The sequence below is a fragment of the Gorilla gorilla genome, chromosome 21, assembly GCF_029281585.2.
Source record: "Gorilla gorilla gorilla isolate KB3781 chromosome 21, NHGRI_mGorGor1-v2.1_pri, whole genome shotgun sequence".
Lineage (NCBI taxonomy): Eukaryota > Metazoa > Chordata > Mammalia > Primates > Hominidae > Gorilla > Gorilla gorilla.
In genome coordinates, this window is record NC_073245.2 from 5,712,888 (window position 1) to 5,727,557 (window position 14,670).

The window sequence follows — 14,670 nt, forward strand, 5'->3', positions numbered from 1 at the left end:
TATATACACCGCTATCTGCATGAAAATGGAAATATCTACACCGCTATCTGTATGAACATGGAAATACATACACCGCTATCTGTATGAACATGGAAATATATACAACGCTATCTGTATGAACATGGAAATACCTACTCCGCTATCTGTATGAACATGGAAATATCTACACCGCCATCTGTATGAACATGGAAATATCTTCTCCGCCATCTGTATGAACATGGATATATCTACACAGCCATCTGTATGAACATGGATATATCTACACAGCCATCTTTATAAACACGGAAATATGTACACCGCTACCTGTATAAACATGGAAGTATCAGCACCGCTATCGGTATGTATATGGCAATATCTACACGGCTATCTGTATGAACATGGAAATATCTACACCGCTATCTGTATGTACATGGAAATATCTTCACTGCCATCTGTATGAACATGGATATATCTACGCAGCCATCTGGATGAACATGGAAATATCTACACCGCTATCTGTATGAACATGGAAATATCTACACCGCTATCTGTATGAACATGGAAATACCTACACAGCCATCTGGATGAACATGTAAATATCTACACCGCTATCTGTATGAACATGGAAATACAAACACCGCTATCTGTATGAACATGGAAATATCTACACCGCTATCTGTATGAACATGGAAATATCTACACCGCTATCTGTATGAACATGGAAATATCTTCACCGCCATCTGTATGAACATGGATATATCTACACAGCCATCTGGATGAACATGGAAATATCTACACCGCTATGTGTGTAAACATGCATACATTTTCACCGCTATCTGTATAAACGTGGAAATATCTACACCGCTATCTGTTTGAACAGGGAAATATATACACCGCTGTCTGCATGAAAATGGAAATTGCTGCACAGCTATCTGCATATACATCGAAATATCTACACAGCTATCTCTTTACACATGGAAATAACTACACCGCTATCTGTATGATCATGGAAATATCTACACCGCCATCTGTATGAACATGGAAATATCTGCACCGCCATCTGTATGAACATATAAATATCTACACCGCCATCTGTATTAAGATGGAGATATCTACACCGCTATCTGTATCAACATGGAAATATCTACACCGCTATCTGTATAAACATGGAAATATCTACACCGCTATCTGTATAAACATGGAAATATCTACACCGCTACCTGTATGAACCTGGAAATATCAGCACCGCTATCTGTATGAACATGGAAATATCTACACCGCTATCTGTATGAACATGGAAATATCTTCACCGCCATCTGTATGAACATGGATATATCTACACAGCCATCTGGATGAACATGGAAATATGTACACGGCTATCTGTGTAAACATGCATACACCTTCACCGCTATCTGTATAAACATGGAAATATCTACACCGGTATCTTTATGAACATGGAAATATCTACACTGCTATCTGTATGAACATGGAAATATCTACACCGCTATCTGTATGAACATGGATATGTCTACACAGCCATCTGGATGAACATGGAAATATCTGCACCGCTATCTGTATGTACATGGAAATAGCTACACCGCTATCTGTATGAACATGGATATATCTACACAGCCATCTGGATGAACATGGAAATATCTACACCGCTATCTGTGTAAACATGCATACATCTTCACCGCTATCTGTATAAAAATGGAAATATCTACACCGCTATCTTTCTGAACATGGAAATATCTACACCGCTAACTGTTTGAACAGGGAAATATATACACCGCTATCTGCATGAAAATGGAAATATCTACACAGCTATCTGCATATACATGGAAATATCTACACAGCTATCTCTTTACACATGGAAATAACTACACCGCTATCTGTATGAACATGGAAATATCTACACCGCCATCTGTATGAACATGGAAATATCTGCACCGCCATCTGTATGAACATATAAATATCTACACCGCCATCTGTATTAAGATGGAGATATCTACACCGCTATCTGTATCAACATGGAAATATCTACACCGCTATCTGTATAAACATGGAAATATCTACACCGCTATCTGTATAAACATGGAAATATCTACACCGCTACCTGTATGAACATGGAAATATCAGCACCGCTATCTGTATGAACATGGAAATATCCACACCGCTATCTGTATGAACATGGAAATATCTTCACCGCCATCTGTATGAACATGGATATATCTACACAGCCATCTGGATGAACATGGAAATATGTACACGGCTATCTGTGTAAACATGCATACATCTTCACCACTATCTGTATAAACATGGAAATATCTACACAGCTATCTTTATGAACATGGAAATATCTAAACCGATAACTGTTTGAACAGGGAAATATATACACCGCTATCTGCATGAAAATGGAAATATCTACACCGCTATCTGTATGAACATGGAAATACATACACCGCTATCTGTATGAACATGGAAATATCTACACCGCTATCTGTATGAACATGGAAATACCTACACCGCTATCTGTATGAACATGGAAATATCTACACCGCCATCTGTATGAACATGGAAATATCTTCTCCGCCATCTGTATGAACATGGATATTTCTACACAGCCATCTGGATGAACATGGAAATATCTAAACCGCTATCTGTATGAACATGGAAATATCTACACCGCCATGTGTATGAACATGGATATATCTACACAGCCATCTTTATAAACACGGAAATATGTACACCGCTACCTGTATAAACATGGAAGTATCAGCACCGCTATCGGTATGTACATGGCAATATCTACACGGCTATCTGTATGAACATGGAAATATCTACACCGCTATCTGTATGTACATGGAAATATCTTCACCGCCATCTGTATGAACATGGATATATCTACGCAGCCATCTGGATGAACATGGAAATATCTACACCGCTATCTGTATGAACATGGAAATATCTACACCGCTATCTGTATGAACATGGAAATACCTACACAGCCATCTGGATGAACACGTAAATATCTACACCGTTATCTGTATGAACATGGAAATACAAACACCGCTATCTGTATGAACATGGAAATATCTACACCGCTATCTGTATGAACATGGAAATATCTACACCGCTATCTGTATGAACATGGAAATATCTTCACCGCCATCTGTATGAACATGGATATATCTACACAGCCATCTGGATGAACATGGAATTATCTACACCGCTATGTGTGTAAACATGCATACATTTTCACCGCTATCTGTATAAACATGGAAATATCTACACCGCTATCTTTATGAACATGGAAATATCTACACCGCTAACTGTTTGAACTTGGAAATATATACACCGCTATCTGCTTGAAAATGGAAATATCTACACCGCTATCTGTATGAACATGGAAATACATACACCGCTATCCATTTGAACATGGAAATATCTACACCGCTTTCTGTATGAACATGGAAATATCTACACCGCTATCTTTATGAACATGGAAATATCTTCACCGTCATCTGTATGAACATGGATGTATCTACACAGCCATCTGGATGAACATGGAAATATCTCCACCGCTATCTGTGTAAACATGCATACAACTTCGCCGCTATCTGTATAAACATGGAAATATCTACACCGCTATCTTTCTGAACATGGAAATATCAACACCACTAACTGTTTGAACAGGGAAATATATACACCGCTATCTGCATGAGAATTGAAATATCTACACAGCTATCTGCATATACATGGAAATATCAACACAGCTATCTCTATACACATGGAAATAACTACACCGCTATCTGTATGAACATGGAAATATCTACACCGCTATCTGTATGAACATGGATATATCTACACAGCCATCTGGATGAACATGGAAATATCTGCAACGCTATCTGTATGAACATGGAAATATCTACACCGCTATCTGTATGAACATGGATATATCTACACAGCCATCTGGATGAACATGGAAATATCTACACCGCTATCTGTGTAAACATGCATACAACTTCGCCGCTATCTGTATAAACATGGAAATATCTACACCGCTATCTTTCTGAACATGGAAATATCAACACCACTAACTGTTTGAACAGGGAAATATATACACCGCTATCTGCATGAGAATTGAAATATCTACACAGCTATCTGCATATACATGGAAATATCTACACAGCTATCTCTATACACATGGAAATAACTACACCGGTATCTGTATGAACATGGAAATATCTACACCGCCATCTGTATGAACATGGAAATATCTGAACCGCCATCTGTATGAACATATAAATATCTACACCGCCATCTGTATTAAGATGGAGATATCTACACCGCTATCTGTATAAACATGGAAATATCTACACCGCAATCTGTATAAACATGGAAATATCTACACCGCTATCTGTATAAACATGGAAATAGCTTCACCGATACTGTAAAAACATGGAAATATCAGCACCGCTATTTGTATGAACATGGAAATATCTACACCACTATCTGTTTGAACAGGGAAATATATACACCGCTATCTGCATGAAAATGGAAATTGCTACACAGCTATCTGCATATACATGGAAATATCTACACAGGTATCTCTTTACACATGGAAATAACTACACCGCTATCTGTATGAACATGGAAATATCTACACCGCCATCTGTATGAACATGGAAATATCTGCACCGCCATCTGTATGAACATATAAATATCAACACCGCCATCTGTATTAAGATGGAGATATCTACACCGCTATCTGTATCAACATGGAAATATCTACACCGCTATCTGAATAAACATGGAAATATCAGCACCGCTATCTGTGTGAACATGGAAATATCTACACCGCTACCTGTATGAACATGGAAATATCTACACCGCTATCTGTATGAGCATGGAAATATCTTCACCGCCATCTGTATGAACATGGATATATCTACAGAGCCATCTGGATGAACATGGAAATATGTACACGGCTAACTGTGTAAACATGCATACATCTTCACCGCTATCTGTATAAACATGGAAATATCTACACCGCTATCTTTATGAACATGGAAATATCTAAACCGATAACTGTTTGAACAGGGAAATATATAGACCGCTATCTGCATGAAAATGGAAATATCTACACCGCTATCTGTATGAACATGGAAATACATACACCGCTATCTGTGTGAACATGGAAATATCTACACCACTATCTGTATAAACACGGAAATATGTACACCGCTATCTGTATAAACATGGAAGTATCAGCACCGCTATCGGTATGAACATGGAAATATCTACACGGATATCTGTATGAACATGGAAATATCTACACCGCAATCTGTATGAACATGGAAATATCTTCAATGCTATCTGTATGAACATGGATATATCTACTCAGCCATCTGGATGAACATGGAAATATCTACACCGCTATCTGTATGAACATGGAAATATCTACACCGCTATCTGCATGAACATGGAAATATCTACACAGCCATCTGGATGAACATGGAAATATCTACACCGCTATCTGTATGAACATGGAAATACATACACCGCTATCTGTATGAACATGGAAATATCTACACCGCTATCTGTATGAACATGGAAATATCTTCACCGCCATCTGTATGAACATGGATATATCTACACAGCATTCTGGATGAACATGGAAATATCTACACCGCTATCTGTGTAAACATGCATACATTTTCACCGCTATCTGTATAAACATGGAAATATCTACACCGCTATCTTTATGAACATGGAAATAACTAAACCGCTAACTGTTTGAGCAGGGGAATATATACACCGCTATCTGCATAAAAATGGGAATATCTACACCGCTATCTGTATGAACATGGAAAAACATACACCGCTATATGTATGAACATGGAAATATCTACACCGCTATCTGTATGAACATGGAAATATCTACACCGCTATCTGTATGGACATGGAAATATCTACACAGCCATCTGTATGAACATGGAAATATCTTCTCCGCCATCAGTATGAACATGGATATATCTACACAGCCATCTGGATGAACATGGAAATATCTACACCGCTATCTCTATGAACATGGAAATATCTACACCGCTATCTGCATGAACATGGAAATATCTACACAGCCATCTGGATGAACATGGAAATATCTACACCGCTATCTGTATGAACATGGAAATATCTACACCGCTATCTGTATGAACATGGAAATATCTACACCGCTATCTGTATGAACATGGAAATATCTTCACCGCCATCTGTATGAACATGGATATATCTACACAGCATTCTGGATGAACATGGAAATATCTACACCGCTATCTGTGTAAACACGCATACATTTTCACCGCTATCTGTATAAAAATGGAAATATCTACACCGCTATCTTTATGAACATGGAAATATCTAAACCGCTAACTGTTTGAACAGGGGAATATATACACCGCTATCTGCATAAAAATGGAAATATCTACACCGCTATCTGTATGAACATGGAAATACATACACCGCTATCTGTATGAAGATGGAAATATCTACACGGCTATCTGTATGAACATGGAAATATCTACACCGCTATCTGTATGAACATGGAAATATCTACACCGCCATCTGTATGAACATGGGAATATCTTCTCTGCCATCTGTATGAACATGGATATATCTACACAGCCATCTGGATGAACATGGAAATATCAAAACCGCTATCTGTATGAACATGGAAATATTTACACCGCCATCTGTATGAACATAGATATATCTACACAGCCATCTGTATAAACACGGAAATATGTACACCGCTACCTGTATAAACATGGAAGTATCAGCACCGCTATCGGTATGAACATGGCAATATCTACACGGCTATCCTGATGAACATGGAAATATCTACTCCGCTATCAGTATGTACATGGAAATATCTTCACCGCCATCTGTATGAACATGGATATATCTACGCAGCCATCTGGATGAACATGGAAATATCTACACCGCTATCTGTATGAACATGGAAATATCTACACAGCTATCTGGATGAACATGGAAATATCTGCACCACTATCTGTATGAACATGGAAATATCTACACCGCTATCTGTATGAACATGGATATATCTACACAGCCATCTGTATGAACATGGAAATATCTACACCGCTATCTGTATCAACATGGAAATATCTACACCGCTATCTGTATGGACATGGAAATATCTACACAGCCATCTGTATGAACATGGAAATATCTTCTCCGCCATCAGTATGAACATGGATATATCTACACAGCCATCTGGATGAACATGGAAATATCTACACCGCTATCTCTATGAACATGGAAATATCTACACCGCTATCTGCATGAACATGGAAATATCTACACAGCCATCTGGATGAACATGGAAATATCTACACCGCTATCTGTATGAACATGGAAATACATACACCGCTATCTGTATGAACATGGAAATATCTACACCGCTATCTGTATGAACATGGAAATATCTAAACCGCCATCTGTATGAACATGGATATATCTACACAGCATTCTGGATGAACATGGAAATATCTACACCGCTATCTGTGTAAACACGCATACATTTTCACCGCTATCTGTATAAACATGGAAATATCTACACCGCTATCTTTAAGAACATGGAAATATCTAAACCGCTAACTGTTTGAACAGGGGAATATATACACCGCTATCTGCATAAAAATGGAAATATCTACACCGCTATCTGTGTGAACATGGAAATACATACAAAGCTATCTGTATGAACATGGAAATATCTACACCGCTATCTGTATGAGCATGGAAATATCTACACCGCTATCTGTATGAACATGGAAATATCTACACCGCCATCTGTATGAACATGGGAGTATCTTCTCTGCCATCTGTATGAACATGTATATATCTACACAGCCATCTGGATGAACATGGAAATATCAAAACCGCTATCTGTATGAACATGGAAATATTTACACCGCCATCTGTATGAACATAGATATATCTACACAGCCATCTGTATAAACACGGAAATATGTACACCGCTACCTGTATAAACATGGAAGTATCAGCACCGCTATCAGTATGAACATGGCAATATCTACACGGCTATCCTTATGAACATGGAAATATCTACACCGCTCTCAGTATGTACATGGAAATATCTTCACCGCCATCTGTATGAACATGGATATATCTACGCAGCCATCTGGATGAACATGGAAATATCTACACCGCTATCTGTATGAACATGGAAATATCTACACAGCTATCTGGATGAACATGGAAATATCTGCACCACTATCTGTATGAACATGGAAATATCTACACCGCTATCTGTATGAACATGGATATATCTACACAGCCATCTGGATGAACATGGAAATATCTACACCGCTATCTGTGTAAACATGCATACATCTTCACCGCTATCTGTATAAACATGGAAATATCTACACCGCTATCTTTATGAACATGGAAATCCCTACACCGGTAACTGTTTGAACAGCGAAATATATACACCGCTATCTGCATGAAAATGGAAATATCTACACAGCTATCTACATATACATGGAAATACCTACACAGCTATCTCTTTACACATGGAAATAACTACACCGCTATCTGTAGGAACATGGAAATATCTGCACCGCCATCTGTATGAACATATAAATACCTACACCGCCATCTGTATTAAGATGGAGATTTCTACACCGCTATCTGTATAAACATGGAAATATCTACACCGCTATCTGTATATACATGGAAATATCTGCACCGCTATGTGTATAAACAAGGAAATATCTACACCGCTATCTGTATAAACATGGAAATATCTACACCGCCATCTGTATGAACATGGAAATATCTGAACCGCCATCTGTATGAACATATAAATATCTACACCGCCATCTGTATTAAGATGGAGATATCTACACCGCTATCTGTATAAACATGGAAATATCTACACCGCAATCTGTATAAACATGGAAATATCTACACCGCTATCTGTATAAACATGGAAATAGCTTCACCGATACTGTAAAAACATGGAAATATCAGCACCGCTATTTGTATGAACATGGAAATATCTACACCACTATCTGTTTGAACAGGGAAATATATACACCGCTATCTGCATGAAAATGGAAATTGCTACACAGCTATCTGCATATACATGGAAATATCTACACAGGTATCTCTTTACACATGGAAATAACTACACCGCTATCTGTATGAACATGGAAATATCTACACCGCCATCTGTATGAACATGGAAATATCTGCACCGCCATCTGTATGAACATATAAATATCAACACCGCCATCTGTATTAAGATGGAGATATCTACACCGCTATCTGTATCAACATGGAAATATCTACACCGCTATCTGAATAAACATGGAAATATCAGCACCGCTATCTGTGTGAACATGGAAATATCTACACCGCTACCTGTATGAACATGGAAATATCTACACCGCTATCTGTATGAGCATGGAAATATCTTCACCGCCATCTGTATGAACATGGATATATCTACAGAGCCATCTGGATGAACATGGAAATATGTACACGGCTAACTGTGTAAACATGCATACATCTTCACCGCTATCTGTATAAACATGGAAATATCTACACCGCTATCTTTATGAACATGGAAATATCTAAACCGATAACTGTTTGAACAGGGAAATATATAGACCGCTATCTGCATGAAAATGGAAATATCTACACCGCTATCTGTATGAACATGGAAATACATACACCGCTATCTGTGTGAACATGGAAATATCTACACCACTATCTGTATAAACACGGAAATATGTACACCGCTATCTGTATAAACATGGAAGTATCAGCACCGCTATCTGTATGAACATGGAAATATCTACACCGCCATCTGTATGAACATGGAAATATCTTCTCCGCCATCTGTATGAACATGGATATTTCTACACAGCCATCTGGATGAACATGGAAATATCTAAACCGCTATCTGTATGAACATGGAAATATCTACACCGCCATCTGTATGAACATGGATATATCTACACAGCCATCTTTATAAACACGGAAATATGTACACCGCTACCTGTATAAACATGGAAGTATCAGCACCGCTATCGGTATGTACATGGCAATATCTACACGGCTATCTGTATGAACATGGAAATATCTACACCGCTATCTGTATGTACATGGAAATATCTTCACCGCCATCTGTATGAACATGGATATATCTACGCAGCCATCTGGATGAACATGGAAATATCTACACCGCTATCTGTATGAACATGGAAATATCTACACCGCTATCTGTATGAACATGGAAATACCTACACAGCCATCTGGATGAACACGTAAATATCTACACCGTTATCTGTATGAACATGGAAATACAAACACCGCTATCTGTATGAACATGGAAATATCTACACCGCTATCTGTATGAACATGGAAATATCTACACCGCTATCTGTATGAACATGGAAATATCTTCACCGCCATCTGTATGAACATGGATATATCTACACAGCCATCTGGATGAACATGGAATTATCTACACCGCTATGTGTGTAAACATGCATACATTTTCACCGCTATCTGTATAAACATGGAAATATCTACACCGCTATCTTTATGAACATGGAAATATCTACACCGCTAACTGTTTGAACTTGGAAATATATACACCGCTATCTGCTTGAAAATGGAAATATCTACACCGCTATCTGTATGAACATGGAAATACATACACCGCTATCCATTTGAACATGGAAATATCTACACCGCTTTCTGTATGAACATGGAAATATCTACACCGCTATCTTTATGAACATGGAAATATCTTCACCGTCATCTGTATGAACATGGATGTATCTACACAGCCATCTGGATGAACATGGAAATATCTCCACCGCTATCTGTGTAAACATGCATACAACTTCGCCGCTATCTGTATAAACATGGAAATATCTACACCGCTATCTTTCTGAACATGGAAATATCAACACCACTAACTGTTTGAACAGGGAAATATATACACCGCTATCTGCATGAGAATTGAAATATCTACACAGCTATCTGCATATACATGGAAATATCAACACAGCTATCTCTATACACATGGAAATAACTACACCGCTATCTGTATGAACATGGAAATATCTACACCGCTATCTGTATGAACATGGATATATCTACACAGCCATCTGGATGAACATGGAAATATCTGCAACGCTATCTGTATGAACATGGAAATATCTACACCGCTATCTGTATGAACATGGATATATCTACACAGCCATCTGGATGAACATGGAAATATCTACACCGCTATCTGTGTAAACATGCATACAACTTCGCCGCTATCTGTATAAACATGGAAATATCTACACCGCTATCTTTCTGAACATGGAAATATCAACACCACTAACTGTTTGAACAGGGAAATATATACACCGCTATCTGCATGAGAATTGAAATATCTACACAGCTATCTGCATATACATGGAAATATCTACACAGCTATCTCTATACACATGGAAATAACTACACCGGTATCTGTATGAACATGGAAATATCTACACCGCCATCTGTATGAACATGGAAATATCTGAACCGCCATCTGTATGAACATATAAATATCTACACCGCCATCTGTATTAAGATGGAGATATCTACACCGCTATCTGTATAAACATGGAAATATCTACACCGCAATCTGTATAAACATGGAAATATCTACACCGCTATCTGTATAAACATGGAAATAGCTTCACCGATACTGTAAAAACATGGAAATATCAGCACCGCTATTTGTATGAACATGGAAATATCTACACCACTATCTGTTTGAACAGGGAAATATATACACCGCTATCTGCATGAAAATGGAAATTGCTACACAGCTATCTGCATATACATGGAAATATCTACACAGGTATCTCTTTACACATGGAAATAACTACACCGCTATCTGTATGAACATGGAAATATCTACACCGCCATCTGTATGAACATGGAAATATCTGCACCGCCATCTGTATGAACATATAAATATCAACACCGCCATCTGTATTAAGATGGAGATATCTACACCGCTATCTGTATCAACATGGAAATATCTACACCGCTATCTGAATAAACATGGAAATATCAGCACCGCTATCTGTGTGAACATGGAAATATCTACACCGCTACCTGTATGAACATGGAAATATCTACACCGCTATCTGTATGAGCATGGAAATATCTTCACCGCCATCTGTATGAACATGGATATATCTACAGAGCCATCTGGATGAACATGGAAATATGTACACGGCTAACTGTGTAAACATGCATACATCTTCACCGCTATCTGTATAAACATGGAAATATCTACACCGCTATCTTTATGAACATGGAAATATCTAAACCGATAACTGTTTGAACAGGGAAATATATAGACCGCTATCTGCATGAAAATGGAAATATCTACACCGCTATCTGTATGAACATGGAAATACATACACCGCTATCTGTGTGAACATGGAAATATCTACACCACTATCTGTATAAACACGGAAATATGTACACCGCTATCTGTATAAACATGGAAGTATCAGCACCGCTATCGGTATGAACATGGAAATATCTACACGGCTATCTGTATGAACATGGAAATATCTACACCGCAATCTGTATGAACATGGAAATATCTTCAATGCCATCTGTATGAACATGGATATATCTACTCAGCCATCTGGATGAACATGGAAATATCTACACCGCTATCTGTATGAACATGGAAATATCTACACCGCTATCTGCATGAACATGGAAATATCTACACAGCCATCTGGATGAACATGGAAATATCTACACCGCTATCTGTATGAACATGGAAATACATACACCGCTATCTGTATGAACATGGAAATATCTACACCGCTATCTGTATGAACATGGAAATATCTTCACCGCCATCTGTATGAACATGGATATATCTACACAGCATTCTGGATGAACATGGAAATATCTACACCGCTATCTGTGTAAACATGCATACATTTTCACCGCTATCTGTATAAACATGGAAATATCTACACCGCTATCTTTATGAACATGGAAATAACTAAACCGCTAACTGTTTGAGCAGGGGAATATATACACCGCTATCTGCATAAAAATGGGAATATCTACACCGCTATCTGTATGAACATGGAAAAACATACACCGCTATATGTATGAACATGGAAATATCTACACCGCTATCTGTATGAACATGGAAATATCTACACCGCTATCTGTATGGACATGGAAATATCTACACAGCCATCTGTATGAACATGGAAATATCTTCTCCGCCATCAGTATGAACATGGATATATCTACACAGCCATCTGGATGAACATGGAAATATCTACACCGCTATCTCTATGAACATGGAAATATCTACACCGCTATCTGCATGAACATGGAAATATCTACACAGCCATCTGGATGAACATGGAAATATCTACACCGCTATCTGTATGAACATGGAAATATCTACACCGCTATCTGTATGAACATGGAAATATCTACACCGCTATCTGTATGAACATGGAAATATCTTCACCGCCATCTGTATGAACATGGATATATCTACACAGCATTCTGGATGAACATGGAAATATCTACACCGCTATCTGTGTAAACACGCATACATTTTCACCGCTATCTGTATAAAAATGGAAATATCTACACCGCTATCTTTATGAACATGGAAATATCTAAACCGCTAACTGTTTGAACAGGGGAATATATACACCGCTATCTGCATAAAAATGGAAATATCTACACCGCTATCTGTATGAACATGGAAATACATACACCGCTATCTGTATGAAGATGGAAATATCTACACGGCTATCTGTATGAACATGGAAATATCTACACCGCTATCTGTATGAACATGGAAATATCTACACCGCCATCTGTATGAACAGGGGAATATCTTCTCTGCCATCTGTATGAACATGGATATATCTACACAGCCATCTGGATGAACATGGAAATATCAAAACCGCTATCTGTATGAACATGGAAATATTTACACCGCCATCTGTATGAACATAGATATATCTACACAGCCATCTGTATAAACACGGAAATATGTACACCGCTACCTGTATAAACATGGAAGTATCAGCACCGCTATCGGTATGAACATGGCAATATCTACACGGCTATCCTGATGAACATGGAAATATCTACTCCGCTATCAGTATGTACATGGAAATATCTTCACCGCCATCTGTATGAACATGGATATATCTACGCAGCCATCTGGATGAACATGGAAATATCTACACCGCTATCTGTATGAACATGGAAATATCTACACAGCTATCTGGATGAACATGGAAATATCTGCACCACTATCTGTATGAACATGGAAATATCTACACCGCTATCTGTATGAACATGGATATATCTACACAGCCATCTGTATGAACATGGAAATATCTACACTGCTATCTGTATCAACATGGAAATATCTACACCGCTATCTGTATGGACATGGAAATATCTACACAGCCATCTGTATGAACATGGAAATATCTTCTCCGCCATCAGTATGAACATGGATATATCTACACAGCCATCTGGATGAACATGGAAATATCTACACCGCTATCT